This window comes from Zingiber officinale, chromosome 7B, assembly GCF_018446385.1.
Source record: "Zingiber officinale cultivar Zhangliang chromosome 7B, Zo_v1.1, whole genome shotgun sequence".
Taxonomy (NCBI): Eukaryota; Viridiplantae; Streptophyta; class Magnoliopsida; order Zingiberales; family Zingiberaceae; genus Zingiber; species Zingiber officinale.
The window spans coordinates 84,555,144-84,570,322 of record NC_055999.1 but is presented as its reverse complement, the minus strand read 5'-3'; the positions used below and the strand labels follow the sequence as shown (position 1 = coordinate 84,570,322).

The 15,179-nt window shown below is 33.1% G+C and overlaps 1 long non-coding RNA gene and 1 other non-coding gene across 3 annotated transcripts; both read left to right on the top strand.

Annotated features, from left to right (window-relative positions):
- The first annotated feature begins 3,033 nt into the window (after nucleotides 1–3,033).
- On the top strand, nucleotides 3,034–3,140 carry LOC122007477. The gene has a single exon (XR_006118972.1). It is a non-coding gene; the product is annotated as a small nucleolar RNA R71 (small nucleolar RNA).
- A 9,150-nt stretch (nucleotides 3,141–12,290) lies between these two features.
- On the top strand, nucleotides 12,291–13,642 carry LOC122003889. 2 transcript variants are annotated; one of them, XR_006118145.1, is made up of 5 exons: nucleotides 12,291–12,390; nucleotides 12,478–12,516; nucleotides 12,649–12,712; nucleotides 13,063–13,528; nucleotides 13,621–13,642. It is a non-coding gene; the product is annotated as an uncharacterized LOC122003889 (long non-coding RNA). The 2 variants fall into 2 exon arrangements; XR_006118144.1 differs by lacking the exon at nucleotides 13,621–13,642 and having other exon boundaries at nucleotides 13,063–13,137; nucleotides 13,345–13,614.
- The last annotated feature ends 1,537 nt before the right edge of the window (nucleotides 13,643–15,179 follow it).

Sequence of the window (15,179 nt, the reverse complement as noted above, 5' to 3'; positions counted from 1 at the left end):
ACAATCCTCCTAAAACAATAGGTGTAGTAGAATCTAATTTTCCCAATTTTACCAAATGCTTAAGAAAGAAATAACAAGAATTAATTGCAACATTTTCAACCATTGCCCATAAACAATACAAGTCCACAAGTCTTACTAACCCCTCTTTATCCTCTCTCCCAAATATAGTATTTTCATAACTAAATAAGCATATCTAAAAATAGGATTAATAATATGAGAAGCTCTATAATTGTGAGGGTTAAAATGTGATTGTTCATAAATTTGTTGCCAAAAATATGAATTCACAAATTTAGGTAAGATCATACACACACCATCCTTTGGTAATTCATAACAAATATTAAAATCACTTAACGTTCATTCATAATCTTCATTAAGTAATCAAAATTTTAGTTTCTCCCCACCTTGAACATTATCAACTATTATAGAACTCAAAAATTCGAAAACAATTCTAGGGTAAGTAGGGTATTTCATATTTATTAACCCACTCCAACCTATTCTTCCAAATAACCAATCTATATCATCCTTAAACCCCAATGTATCCAAAGTTGTATCATCCACAAATTTAGTACTCAAAAGAGAGCATTTACATAAAGAAGAATATCTAAGTTGTTGTTCATTGCTATAAAAAATGATACCAAAGTTGTTAGAGATACCTTTGAAACAAGAGTTTATTTCTTTCGTTGCGACTATCTTTTCCTTCCCTTTTCTTGTGGGTGAAATCTCCTTGATCACATTTGCCATGGTAGAAGAGATTGAGCCTTTAAAGGAAGAATGAGAGGAATAGATTAGAAGAGGTAGTTTAAAACCCTAAAGATAGGGAAATGAGAAAGGAAGAGGAAGAAGAAAGGGGTGTGCGGCAGACACGGCCGTGTGTTGCCTACACCACCGTGCCCTAACCCCTTTTAAGGGTATGGACTGGGTCGTGTTTTACCACACTACCAACTTTACTTCTCATTCATACGACCGTGTCTGGGACACGACCATGACCATATTCGTCTCGGGTGAATTTGCACGGCCGTGCCAATTGGCACAACCACAGCTATCTCCTCCTCGGATGAATTTGCACGACCGTGTGTGAGACACGGCCGCATCCTTTTCCTTCTCGGGAAATCTCGTACGATAGTGTTGGATGACACGGGCAATGCAGATTTTGCCTCCGGGTCGTTACATGGTCGTGTGTGGGACACGACCAAGACTCTTTCCTCCTCTGGAATCACTACACGGCCGTGTATGGTACACGGCCAGGCAATTTCTCTTCTCGGGAGACCTTACACGGTCGTGTCTTATAGACACGGCCCTAGCATCCCCCTTCTCTGCAAGATATACCTGGCCATGTATGACACACGACCAAGCTCTATTTTGCTCCCCAAAGAATAATTTCACTCCTTCCTTGCTTCTCCAACACTTCCATGCCCATGAAGAAGTCATGGCCAGCTCGTGGAAGCAAAATTTTAACCTAAAATCAAAAGTAAAAACAAGTTTAAAAGTACTAACAATAAAATGAAAACTAAAACTGAAAATATTAAAAGAACCCTTGGGTTGCCTCCCAAGAAGCGCTTGTTTAGGGTCTTTAGCTCGACCACCTCATAAGATTCATCTAAATCTCACTCTTGGAGGGGTAAGATATTTCAACACCCTCCTACCGAGGGCTCTTATTATGGAGGGAGCTTCTAATATAGGAATTACAAAATGAAGTATTGCTCTCCATCTTCGTCTTCTTTGAAGTTCTCTCAGGTGGTCGAAGACGGTTCAGTGTGAGCTTCCAATTATTAGCCCAAGTGAAATCTGCACATGCAAAGAAAATACAAATCTCCCACAAACATATTAGATAAGATAGAGCCATAACCATTTAAGATAAGCAGAATAAGAAATAAAAACTGAATCAAATCCAACAAAGTCAATAATAGGTACCTCTATAAAATTTTCCAAAAGATCACAAGAAATACTAACCTTACTTTGCTGAGAGATACCTAAAATTTCTAAACATGTAGATGTGACTTCCTCTTAATCAAATGATGGTTCTACCTCTGGCTCAGGTGTTGATGATATCAATGATGGTGATTCTTGAGGCTCTACAAAAGTCCCTACACATTGTTCCACAACATGATCAACTCTTACAACCTCTAAGGGTTTTGTGGACAAAGGTGGTGATCCTTGAGATGCTACTTCCACAACACAGCTCCCTACATATTCTTCCATATCATCATCATCAACACATACATCAAAAAATAAACCAACATCTATATCCTCAATAGGAGAATCAATAACAAGAGGATCAATAACTTCACTTGCAGTTTTAAATTGATCTATACCACATCACATTCATCATCTAAAAATTTAATGTCACTATAACACCCTATAAAATTTGAAGGCAGATCTGAAAACTTATTTACCACTGCATTATCAATAAAATCCTCATCTGAAGAGTCCTCATCGTCATATACATTCAAAAATCTGCACTCAACCATATTAGTGTCACAGGATTTGCCGAAATCTTTATTTTCATTGACCCCCACTAACCTTTGTGGAAAAGGAACCCTTAGTGAAATTCCTGGGAAAGATTGAACTTCCTTTTTCTCAAATCCCCTTTGAGCTTTTGGAGGAGGTTCAACTTGCTTATCTAGTGTTGGTGTGATCAATAATCCAACATCGTCACACCTTTCACTAGATCTTGTCTGCGAAAGAGGGAGATCTCCTTTAAACCATTTTGAAACAATACTTTCAATCTTTGCCCCCAAATGTTTGAACTCCCTGTTCTGTGACTTGTGATTCTCAAGACTCATAGATGGTTGAGTTACAATTTATTTGGCAGGCTCTATAGCATTTATGGCTTGAACTTCATGAATGTTTGAGGGAAATTTCATCCAACTTATGTTCGACCATTCATGGAGGTTCAATATCACTTGATCAATTAACATATATGATTTATCTACACTTTTGTCCATAAAAGATCCTCCAGCTGATGAATCCAATAAATTCTTGTCTGAAAAAGAAATTTCCCCATAGAATATGTGCAGAAGCAACCATTTTTCAAAACCATGATGAGAGCATTGTCTTTGAAGACTCTTGAATCTATCCCATGCTTCAAACAATGATTCTCCATATGCTTGAGCAAAATTTGTTATGCAATTCCCTCATATACATTGTTCTGCTTTGAGGGAAAAAAAATAATTCAGAAATTACTTCTCAAATCGCTCCCAGCTTGTGATACTTTGAGGATGGAGAGAATATAACCAAGTCCTTGCTTTATCCTTGATATTGAAAGGAACTGCCATCAATCGAACTGCATCTGCTGACACTCCTTCACATTTCACCATATCACAAATCTCTAAAAATGTTTCAAGATGCAAATAAGGACTTTTTGATACTTCTCCTCTAAATTTGTGACCTTGTATCATGGAAATTAACTCTGGGTCTAGTTGGAAACTTTCTGCTTCAATTTGAGGTTGCACAATGGGAGATAAAAATCTTGCAGAAAAGGGTATAGAAAAATTTCTCATGGGCCTACTTGACATGTTAGTGCTCATGGATATTCAAAAAAAAAATATTAGAAATTGAAGAATCAAAGACAAGAAATAAAATGAAAAATGGAAAATGAAAAGCAAGAAATAAATACAGAATTTAAATTGCAAGAAAGAAAGTGCATAATGAAAACAAGAAAGAAAAGACAAAAGGAAAAAGAAAAGTGTTTAGAATAATTCATATGTTAATCAACTAATGTGTTTATAAGTTCTTGTTATTCTTGATGCCTTTACGAAGTTTGATCTTCTCATACACAAGAACAATATTGCAAGATATGTTTACAAAAGAAAAATTTAAATCAAAAGAAAAACAGAGAAAAGCTAGACTAGAATGCTAGAAATCAAGAATGCAGAATTATAATTAGAATTGCAACAAAATAAATTGTCAAGAAGTGGAAAGATATGCAAGAAAAACATAATTCTAAAGATTAGTTACAACTATGCTAATGAAAAGAAAAGTTATGTTTAGTCTAACTCAATTGATAATCTCTAATGTTATAAGCGCAGTCCCCAACAACAGTGTCAAGAACTTGTTAACGTTCCGCAAGTGTATAGATACGTCGTCAGTAATAAAGAAAGATATAGTATGCACAGGGACTGGTTATAGCCACCAAAGATATCTCAACGTGAATTAGCTAAACAACTAATCAATTGATTTATAAAAGCTAAGCATAGAAGTAAAAGCGTAGAAACAAGAATAAGGGCTATGATAAAAGAATGTTCTAGGAGTTTTGGTTTCTTTGTAATATTATTCAATGTAAATGATCTACCAAATCTTATTCCTCAAATGTTCATCATTTGTAGAAGATTGTCGATTCTCTCTTACAATAGACAACCGACCTAGGACTAAAGTCTATATCTAATGTGATCAATAAGGAATGATTCCTATGATATCCTTACACGGGCTTGCTTGTCACGTGCGTCCCTCGGATAATCAACATAGAAATTCATTACTTCTCAACCATATCAAGATATAAAAGAGTAATGCATACAATCTATCCTATCCCCTTGAATGACCTTATTTCACCTTCAAGATTATCCCTCAATCGTCCTTACACGGGCTTGTCTGTCATGTGCGTCCCTCAGATAATAAAATGAGGAATTACCTCTACAAGATTCACAAGATACTCAAACATTCAATCAAGTATGGTAATTAAATCCAATCGCAACAATCCACACAAGATCAAATAGATACAAACAAGACAAAATCATAGAAATAGGAAATTGACAAATCCACAAGAGTTTACATCAAATCATATTACAAATACTCCCTCCATCCGAGAACAAAGAGATCTAATCCATAGAACAAGAAAAGAAACCCAAAGACAAGAAGATCTTAAGCATCTTGATCCCAAAATCCAAGAAGAGAAAGGGAAGAAAAGCTTATTTACGATGAAGAATGGTCTTCGGATCCAATCCTAGATCTCGGAGTCGATTCGTTGAAGATCCACCCTTATATTGACGGAAAATCCCTCCAAGAAGGTGAGGAATCATCCAAATCTTGTTCTCTCCCAAAAGGGAGAACTCCCTTTTCAAATGGTGAAAGAAACCCTTATATAGAGCAGAGATTTTGGGTGCCACACGACCCCGAGACTTGGCCGTGTGTGAGACACGGCCTAGGCCACTCTCTTCACTGCCCATCTCACACGGTCGTGTGATGCACACGACCGTGACATGTTCTGCCACTGCCATCCTTGCACGGTCGTGTATATCTACACGGCCTGTGCTGCCTCCAGCTCTAGAACTCATGCACGACCGTGACTGGGACACACCCACGACTTGTTTAGCTTATGGGAAAATTGCACGACCGTGTCTGGGACACGACCATGTACTTCTTTGGCTCTAGAAGTCTTGCACGGCCGTGTCTGGGATACGGCCATGTACTGCTTTGGCTCTGCAAGGCTTGCACGGGTGAGCATCACCACACGACCTAGGTTAATCTAACAGACATGGCCGTGTGGCACTCCAAGATGGTGTCTTCCTCCTTTCGTTAGCTTACAGATTTGGCCTCGATCACAAATTCTTCTCCAAATACGACTCCTATGTACAGAAAATGCACAAAAACATATCTCCGAACAAAAAGAGTAAATATACTAAAAGTAAAGCTGGAAGTACGAAAATGCATAGATAAAGCATGCGCAAAATATGTGAATGTGCATCAAAACATGCTAAACAAGTGTATACAATCTACACACATCAGTTAGACGAAATATGTGTGAGGTCAATTCTTGTAAATATAGAGTTTTGTTCATTATGTAGAGGAGATACTTTAGTTTGTTTAACTAAAAATCCTGTAACAGAGGGTATCCCTTTCTTTTTAAGGTATCACCCTTGAAATGAGAGGCAATTCCCTATAAGAAAAGCTAATTAAAGTTTGGAGGGTTTCTCCTAAATTAATATTAGGAAGTGACTTGTGTAATCTAGCGATTGTATGACCGCAGGGCTGTGATAGAGGGTTTCCCTTTAATCGGACTTTCTAAGTTACCTCTTCTACTTAATATCATTAATCTACCGTTAGAAAGTAAATCGGATAACTCTAGCGATTATATGACCGGGGGGCCTTAGAGTATCCCTTTAACTAGACTTTCTAGAGTTGTTTATTTACTTAATAGCATTAGAACTTAGGTAAACTCGCTGGTGCAATCTTCGATGGGTTGATCCGAACTTTAGTTAGAAATTCTAGAAAGTGTAAGCATGAAGATAAGGAGATGAACAATGTATAGGGACATTAACTAATATTATAGTGAAACTGAACTCCTAGAATCAATCATTCCCCCAGTCACTCCTCTCTCTTTCCTAACTCTCTCTCTTTCATTCTCTTTTGCTTTCAACCTTTTCCAACTAACTTCCAATTGTCTAGATAATTCACCGTACGATTTCAACTAGTATTTAATCAACAGTCCCTGTGGGATCGATATTTTTATTACTTGATGATAATCGTGCACTTGTAGATTATACAACATAACACTACAAAAAAATACAACTTTGGGGACAAACATTTGGAACGAAAAAAATTCGTCCCAAAATTGGAACAAATTTAGGGTCGAAAATAAATTTTGACCCAAATAACCAACAAAACTTGCAACAAAAAAATTTCGTTTCAAGTTTGCAACATAAAAATAATTCGTTGCTAAATTCGTCCCCAAATCTGGAACGAAAAAATAATTTGTCCCAAATTTAGGGATAAATATTGGATTCGTCCCAAATTTAGGAACGAATCGAAGATTCATCCCAAATTCTGGGACGAATCTAGGATTTGTCCCAAAATTTGGGACGAATCCAGAATTCGTCCCAAACCTAAAATTATTTTTAAATAATTAAAATGAAACATGTAAGGCTTAAATATGGACCTAGAGACCTCGGAATTTGATGAAACAAGTTTCTATGCATTGGTATCATTGAGCTAATCGTAAATACGTCATCATCCATAATTTTTAATTATTATTTTCAGTGATTTGAATTTTTAACACCAAATAAGGTCAAATTGGGATTAAAAAATTCCAAATATATATATATTTGTTAAAAAATATTTTTATTGATATATTTATGATCATGACAATGAGACGAGCACATAGAAACTTGTTTCATCAAATTCCGATGTCTCTAGGTCCGTATTTAAGCCGTCCAAGTTTGTTTATTTTTTAATAAAATGATTAAATTTTCTGGATTCGTCCCAAATTTTGGGACGAATTCCTGGATTCGTCCCAAAATTTGGGACGAATCCAGAATTCGTCCCAAACCTAAAATTATTTTTAAATAATTAAAATGAAACATGTAAGGCTTAAATATGGACCTAGAGACCTCAGAATTTGATGAAACAAGTTTCTATGCATTCGTATCATTGAGCTGATCGTAAATACGTCATCATCCATAATTTTTAATTATTATTTTCAGTAATTTGAATTTTTAACACCAAATTAGGTCAAATTGGGATTAAAAAAATTCCAAATATATATATATTTGGTAAAAAATATTTTTATTGATAGATTTATGATCATGACAATGAGATGAGCATATAGAAACTTATTTCATCAAATTCCGATGTCTCTAGGTCCGTATTTAACTCGTCCAAGTTTGTTTATTTTTTAAAAAAATGATTAAATTTTTGGGACGAATCCAGAATTCGTCCCAAACCTAAAATTATTTTTAAATAATTAAAATGAAACATGTAAGGCTTAAATATGGACCTAGAGACCTCGGAATTTGATGAAACAAGTTTCTATGCATTCGTATCGTTGAGCTGATCGTAAATACGTCATCATCCATAATTTTTAATTATTATTTTCAGTAATTTGAATTTTTAACACCAAATTAGGTCAAATTAGGATTAAAAAAATTCCAAATATATATATATTTGGTAAAAAATATTTTTATTGATAGATTTATGATCATGACAATGAGGCGAGCACATAGAAACTTGTTTCATCAAATTCCGATATCTCTATGTAGATATTTTTTAAAACATCTATAGATTGATACTAACTAAAAATGTGTTGTGTACTGAACGTTTGTAAATTAGTGTCCGAAAACTTAAATAAGGACCTAGAGACCTCGGAATTTGATGAAACAAGTTTCTATGCATCCGTATCGTTGAGCTGATCGTAAATACATCATCATCCATAATTTTTAATTATTATTTTCAGTGATTTGAATTTTTAACACCAAATTAGGTCAAATTGGGATTAAAAAATTCCAAATATATATATATTTGGTAAAAAATATTTTTATTGATAGATTTATGATCATGACAATGAGGCGAGCACATAGAAACTTGTTTCATCAAATTCCGATATCTCTATGTAGATATTTTTTAAAACATCTATAGATTGATACTAACTAAAAATGTGTTGTGTACTGAACGTTTGTAAATTAGTGTCCGAAAACTTAAATAAGGACCTAGAGACCTCGGAATTTGATGAAACAAGTTTCTATGCATCCGTATCGTTGAGCTGATCGTAAATACATCATCATCCATAATTTTTAATTATTATTTTCAGTGATTTGAATTTTTAACACCAAATTAGGTCAAATTGGGATTAAAAAATTCCATATATATATATATTTGGTAAAAAATATTTTTATTGATAGATTTATGATCATGACAATGAGACGAGCACATAGAAACTTGTTTCATCAAATTCCGATGTCTCTAGGTCCGTATTTAAGCCGTCCAAGTTTGTTTATTTTTTAAAAAAATGATTAAATTTTTGGGACGAATCTCTGGATTCGTCCCAAATTTTGGGACGAATCCAGAGATTCGTCCCAAACTTTGGGACGAATTCCTGGATTCGTCCCAGAATTTGGGACGAATCCAGAATTCGTCCCAAACCTAAAATTATTTTTAAATAATTAAAATGAAACATGTAAGGCTTAAATATGGACCTAGAGACCTCGGAATTTGATGAAACAAGTTTCTATGCATTGGTATCGTTGAGCTAATCGTAAATACGTCATCATCCATAATTTTTAATTATTATTTTCAGTAATTTGAATTTTTAACACCAAATAAGGTCAAATTGGGATTAAAAAATTCCAAATATATATATATTTGTTAAAAAATATTTTTATTGATAGATTTATGATCATGACAATGAGACGAGTACATAGAAACTTATTTCATCAAATTCCGATGTCTCTAGGTCCGTATTTAAGCCGTCCAAGTTTGTTTATTTTTTAATAAAATGATTAAATTTTTTGGACGAATTCTGGATTCGTCCCAAATTTTGGGACGAATCCAGAATTCGTCCCAAACCTAAAATTATTTTTAAATAATTAAAATGAAACATGTAAGGCTTAAATATGGACCTAGAGACCTCAGAATTTGATGAAACAAGTTTCTATGCATTCGTATCGTTGAGCTGATCGTAAATACGTCATCATCCATAATTTTTAATTATTATTTTCAGTAATTTGAATTTTTAACACCAAATTAGGTCAAATTAGGATTAAAAAATTCCAAATATATATATATTTTGTAAAAAATATTTTTATTGATAGATTTATGATCATGACAATGAGGCGAGCACATAGAAACTTATTTCATCAAATTCCAATATCTCTATGTAGATATTTTTTAAAACATCTATAGATTGATACTAACTAAAAATGTGTTGTGTACTGAACGTTTGTAAATTAGTGTCCGAAAACTTAAATAAGGACCTAGAGACCTCGGAATTTGATGAAACAAGTTTCTATGCATCCGTATCGTTGAGCTGATAGTAAATACATCATCATCTATAATTTTTAATTATTATTTTCAGTGATTTGAATTTTTAACACCAAATTAGGTCAAATTGGGATTAAAAAATTCCAAATATATATATATATTTGGTAAAAAATATTTTTATTGATAGATTTATGATCATGACAATGAGACGAGCACATAGAAACTTGTTTCATCAAATTCCGATGTCTCTAGGTCCGTATTTAAGCCGTCCAAGTTTTTTTTTTTTAAATGATTAAATTTTTGGGACGAATCTCTGGATTCGTCCCAAATGAGACGAATCGAGATTCATCCCAAACTTTGGGACGAATTCCTGGATTCGTCCCAAAATTTGGGACGAATCCAGAATTCGTCCCAAACCTTAAATTATTTTTAAATAATTAAAATGAAACATGTAAGGCTTAAATATGGACCTAGAGACCTCGGAATTTGATGAAACAAGTTTCTATGCATTGGTATCGTTGAGCTAATCGTAAATACGTCATCATCCATAATTTTTAATTATTATTTTCAGTAATTTGAATTTTTAACACCAAATAAGGTCAAATTGGGATTAAAAAATTCCAAATATATATATATTTGTTAAAAAATATTTTTATTGATAGATTTATGATCATGACAATGAGACGAGCACATAGAAACTTGTTTCATTAAATTCCGATGTCTCTAGGTCCGTATTTAAGCCGTCCAAGTTTGTTTATTTTTTAATAAAATGATTAAATTTTTGGGACGAATTCTGGATTCGTCCCAAAATTTGGGACGAATTTTTGGGACGAATCCAGAATTCGTCCCAAACCTAAAATTATTTTTAAATAATTAAAATGAAACATGTAAGGCTTAAATATGGACCTAGAGACCTCAGAATTTGATGAAACAAGTTTCTATGCATTCGTATCGTTGAGCTGATCGTAAATACGTCATCATCCATAATTTTTAATTATTATTTTCAGTAATTTGAATTTTTAACACCAAATTAGGTCAAATTAGGATTAAAAAATTCCAAATATATATATATTTGGTAAAAAATATTTTTATTGATAGATTTATGATCATGACAATGAGGCGAGCACATAGAAACTTGTTTCATCAAATTCCGATATCTCTATATAGATATTTTTTAAAACATCTATAGATTGATACTAACTAAAAATGTGTTGTGTACTAAACGTTTGTAAATTAGTGTCCGAAAACTTAAATAAGGACCTAGAGGCCTCAGAATTTGATGAAACAAGTTTCTATGCATCCGTATCGTTGAGCTGATCGTAAATACATCATCATCCATAATTTTTAATTATTATTTTCAGTGATTTCAATTTTTAACACCAAATTAGGTCAAATTGGGATTAAAAAATTCCAAATATATATATATTTGGTAAAAAATATTTTTATTGATAGATTTATGATCATGACAATGAGACGAGCACATAGAAACTTGTTTCATCAAATTCCGATGTCTCTAGGTCCGTATTTAAGCCGTCCAAGTTTGTTTATTTTTTAAAAAAATGATTAAATTTTTGGGACGAATCTCTGGATTCGTCCCAAATTTTGGGACGTCCCAAACTTTGGGACGAATTCCTGGATTCGTCCCAAAATTTGGGACGAATCCAGAATTCGTCCCAAACCTAAAATTATTTTTAAATAATTAAAATGAAACATGTAAGGCTTAAATATGGACCTAGAGACCTCGGAATTTGATGAAACAAGTTTCTATGCATTCGTATCGTTAAGCTAATCATAAATACGTCATCATCCATAATTTTTAATTATTATTTTCAGTAATTTGAATTTTTAACACCAAATAAGATCAAATTGGGATTAAAAAATTCCAAATATATATATATTTGTTAAAAAATATTTTTATTGATAGATTTATGATCATGACAATGAGACGAGCACATAGAAACTTGTTTCATTAAATTCCGATGTCTCTAGGTCCGTATTTAAGCCGTCCAAGTTTGTTTATTTTTTAAAAAAATGATTAAATTTTTGGGATGAATCTCTGGATTCGTCCCAAAATTTGGGACGAATCCAGAATTCGTCCCAAACCTAAAATTATTTTTAAATAATTAAAATGAAACATGTAAGGCTTAAATATGGACCTAGAGACCTCGGAATTTGATGAAACAAGTTTCTATGCATTCGTATCATTGAGCTAATCGTAAATACGTCATCATCCATAATTTTTAATTATTATTTTCAGTAATTTGAATTTTTAACACCAAATAAGGTCAAATTGGGATTAAAAAATTCCAAATATATATATATTTGGTAAAAAATATTTTTATTGATAGATTTACGATCAGGACAATGATACGAACGCATAGAAACTTGTTTCATTAAATTCCGATGTCTCTAGGTCTGTATTTATTCCTTTTGATTTTTTCCCTTTTTTATTAAAAAAAAATAAATTCTGGGACGAATCCAGGATTCGTCCCAGATTAGGGTCGAAATTGGGAACAAAAAAATTTTGATGCTAATAACCCTATGTCTATATCCCATTCCGATTCTTGTTTTCTTCCCCATTTCTTTCTCCCCCGTTCCCCTTCCAACCTGCGATTTCCAGGGTTTCAGCCACATCTCCAACCGACGATGGCGGCGTGATATGCGACGACCGCTTGATCTCCGGCCGTGGAAGGTTTTCGATTGGTAAGCCCACTGCTCTCGAATCTCCCTCTCTCGGATCTGGCCGCCGGCGTGGGCCTTGCCGTGGCTAACCGCCGTCTCCCTCTGCAGTTGAAGAAGAAGCCCAAGATCATGCAGCAGCATCTTGATGTAAGTTTCCTATAAAAACATGCTTGTTTTCCTAAATTTGGTTTGATTTCTCGCACTTGACTTAGGATTGATCTCTTTTCTGCTCTTTACCATTGATATGCGCCTTCTCTTATGCTTGATTTGCCTCTGCAGTATTGTTTCCCTGGTTTATGGCTATCCAAGATAACTCCTCGATCCTACAAAGCCAATGAATAAGGTTAGTTTTATTTGTCCTCGATTCTGCAAGGGTTAGAGATCGTTGATGAGGGTTTTAGTTCTAGAAACTAGTAAGAGCTCAGTTAAATGATTTTAGATTTGCCATTTATTTATTAAGAATCGTTTCAGATAACTCAGAGACTCTTTGACGAGATGACTAATCAAAATGGTATATCCAAATCTTTGCTAAGAAATCAACACCAAGTACATTGTTCAGGATTTCATTGTGATTTCTTCAATAATATGTTTTTAATTTTTAGTTTCTATATTTTTTAATGAAATGAGAATTGAATTATTTGTAGAAAATATTGACTTTCATGCGTATTAATCAGTACATGTTTTCAATTGCAGACATGTGTTCTTATAGTCCGTATACATTGTGAAGGTTGTAAGGATAGGTCAGGAAGAAGGTGCAGAAGGTTCAAGGTAAGTTGTGGGGTTCAGTTGTATTTTATTCGTTGTTTAATTGGTTTATTGTTTGGCTGGGTTCATGTGGTACATGGAAGCAATAAATAACATATTGTTGTAGGAGCTTTGTTGATTCTTTGAAAATGTGAACTCAATTTTACTCTGTTTCAATTATGTTTCATATTCTGTTATTTACTTGAGTTATGCTTGTATTGTAATTCAAAGAAGGAAAATGTTTGTCTGGCAAACTCTATATCTGAAATGCATAAATTTGGAGCAATCTATAATATCAAATGGTTCTCATACTTTGGCACATGAATCCAATGATTTGGGTAAAAAAGATAAAAAGAAGAAAGGAACAAAAAGAGGAAGGCACTTTGATAGAGATTCTCGAGCTACTAATCCAGAGGTTCGTTTGGAGTCTCTAACTAGGCAATATGAATGAAGTCTCTAATACTCTAACTTTATTTTTGTCCTGATTTGATAATGTTGTTTGTGCAGGTCTCAATTTGGTGTGATCTCATTGTAGTTGAAGACAGCTGTATTTGTTCACCTCTTTTCGGTATTCCTAAGTTCATTAATATGCATTTACTGATCTATATATACAGTTAGCTTTAAATAATTATGTTATAGTTGTTTAATTATATAAAGTTAACTTTAAATAATTATGTTAAAGTTAGCTTTAAATAGTTGTTTAATTGTGTTCCTTCTTTTGATAAGCTGCTCTTTCTTGTTTTGTCTTCAATGATAATGATGCATAAAAGTTCTGAATTTGATCTATGTACAGTCTCAAAACTATATAGATACATAAAAGTTCTATATTTCATCTAGAATTACATCACACTATTCTAAAATTCTTTACTAGATAACGATGCATCCTCCTACCTTAATATTTTGCAAAGAGTTGTTAAAAATGTGCTAAAGTTATTCATATGAAATTGTCAACTAGTTAACACAATGAAAGGAACAATTATTTTAAACATCCTTTAGTTTACATTAAATACCAACCAAAGACAAAACTATAAATTCAGCAAATTAAAATGAAAAATAAAGTTAACTAAGTGAGAAAATTTGAACCCTAATACCATACTTCACAAGATCTCTCTCTTTTTCTCTCTATATGATGTGCCAATTATATTAGGTTGTATCATAGTTACGATACATGTACTTAGCTTCAAAATAATGCTTATAATTTTATTTACCGTTGCTATGACATGGATGATTCATATCGTTGGTAAATATGACTTTTATTAGAATTAGGGCTTTTATTAGAATGTTTAAGGAATTTCACATTTATGTTTTGTTTCCAATTATTCTTTTTACATGGCCATATCGTATACTATTTACAATATTTCTTGTTACACATAATCTAGTTTATTTGTTTGTTGTTATGTAGGCAAAGGAGATTTGATGGGGATCAAAGATTTTGTGGCACACGAAGATGACTATATGTATTCTTAGTGTTGTTGGATGGATGATGGACTTATAAAACATTGGGTTGTTGAACTTGTAAACTTTGTTGAACAAGATGGATTTTATAAACTTTGTTGAAATCTTTATATTTTTTGAATTATGAGTTGATGTGTTGAATGTTAAATTAGGATGTGTTGAATGTTAAATTAGGATGTGTTGAATGCATATTATTTGTTATTTGAATTTGGTTTTTATGTATTTGGATTGTATTGCAGAAATAAATTGAAGCTGGAAAAAATATTTGATATAGGGACGAATTTGGCAACGAAAATGATTTGTCCCAATTCTATCGTAATTTGGGATAAAATTATTTTCGTCCCAGAATTCGTCCCAGATTCTGGGACGAATTCTGGGACGAATCCACAAAATTCGTCCCAAAATTTGTCCCAGAATCTGGGACGAATTCTGGGACGAAAATTGATCTTATGATTATCAAAGAATTTGGCAAGTTTTTGTTGCCAAATTCGTTGCCAGTTTTGCAACAAATTTATTATTCGTTGCAAACTTAGGAACAAAAATGGCAACAAAAAAAATTTTGTCACCGAATTTGTCCCCAAATTCGTTGCAATATTAGGGACAAATTTGGC